This window comes from Chenopodium album, chromosome 3 (genome assembly GCF_948465745.1).
Source record: "Chenopodium album chromosome 3, dcCheAlbu1.1, whole genome shotgun sequence".
Taxonomy (NCBI): domain Eukaryota; kingdom Viridiplantae; phylum Streptophyta; class Magnoliopsida; order Caryophyllales; family Amaranthaceae; genus Chenopodium; species Chenopodium album.
In genome coordinates, this window is record NC_137836.1 from 21,088,194 (window position 1) to 21,089,789 (window position 1,596).

General features: G+C 43.7%; 1 non-coding gene across 1 annotated transcript; it reads right to left on the reverse strand.

Moving 5' to 3' along the window:
• Positions 1–234: 234 nt before the first annotated feature.
• On the reverse strand, positions 235–340 carry LOC145626043 (small nucleolar RNA R71). The gene has a single exon (XR_014110917.1). It is a non-coding gene; the product is annotated as a small nucleolar RNA R71 (small nucleolar RNA).
• Between the last annotated feature and the right edge of the window lie 1,256 nt (positions 341–1,596).

The following is a 1,596-nucleotide window of genomic DNA, read 5'->3' on the forward strand; positions in this document are numbered from 1 at the left end:
GTGGAAAGTTTGAGAGTCCTCATGAGCACCTAAAAGAGTTTGAGAAATATTGTGACACAATAAAGGCCAATGGAGTGACTCAAGAATATATTCGCCTCAAAATGTTTCCATTTTCGCTAATTGGGAGAGGTCTAGAATGGCTAGAGAAGGAGGTGCCTCCTAATTCTCTCACGACATGGGACCAAGTGACTACGGCCTTCTTGAGGAGGTTTTATAACCATAGGAAGACCGTCGAGGCTCGGTCTTTGATTCAACATTTTCGCCAAAAGAGTGGTGAGTCTCTAAGTGCGGCATGGGAACGATACAAAGAGCTTCAACGTCAATGCCCACACCATGGAATACCCAAGTATCAACTCATTCACACTTTCTATGGAGGTCTCTCACCTCAAGGAAGAACAAGCCTAGATGCCGCGGCCGGTGGTCCAATCATGAACAAAGGAGAGCATGAAGTGGAGTGTATTATAGAGGAAGCCGCAAAGCACTATGATGATTGGTACGAAGGAGAAAGGGATGCTACTTCTAGCAAGGGTGTTTATGCATTGGAGCAAGCCAACGCAATCAACAACCTTTCTACCCAAATCTCCAAAATGACCAAGCAAATGGATGAATTGATGAAAGAAAGGTCCAACCCTCATGGTAATACCTCCCCTTCAACCAAGGGAGGCAATGGTGTGGATACTTCCTCCCCCTCTTCTTACAATATAATGCCCCAAGGATGCATGTTTTGTTCTAATTGTGAAACCTATGATCATGATACCTCTCATTGTGTCTATGTTTGTGAAGTCCAACCCCCTTCCCATGAACATGATGGTAATATGGAAAATGTCAATGCTATGAATTTTGCTCCTAGAATGGGAAATGTAGGAAACTTGAGGCCAAACTCCAATCAAATGGGGAATTGGAATCAAGGTGGAAACCGTGGTTGGAACCAAAGTGGTGGTGGTTATGATAACCAATACCATGGTGGGGGAGGCCCTTCCAATTTCAATGGAAGAGGCTACTCTAACCAAAGAGGGTATGGTAATCAAAACCAACAACCTGATTCCTGATACCATGACCATCAAAATCAAAATTTTGGTGACCAAGGTAACATGGGAAATAATCAACAAAGCAATGTTCCTAACCAAGGCACCGGAGGCAATAGGGGCCAATTTGTTTCTAACTATGCCCAAACTAATAGGCCTCCGGGTTTCCATCAACCCCAACTTCCTCCACCTCAACAACCTCTTCAACTTGAAGCCCCTCCAATAGATCTCGTGATGGCTAAATTAGATGCTCTTTTAAAAATGCGTGAGGAGGATCAAAAGAAATATGAAGAGGCCCAAAAACGAACCAATGATCATATGAAAATGCTTGAGACTCAAATTGCTCAACTTGCATCTAATTCATCCCCTTCTTCTTCTTCTCCTTCTTCTTCTCACATCCCAAGTCAAGGAGTCAACCCAAAACCTTTGTATGCCGTGACAAAAAGGAGTGGGAAGGTAGTAGGGAGTGACCCTTAAATTGAGGAAGAACCCCGAGAAGAGGTGGAGTTAGAGAATGAGGGTGAAAAACCCAATGAGCCATTGAGTGTTGAAAAGGAAAAACATGTTGAGG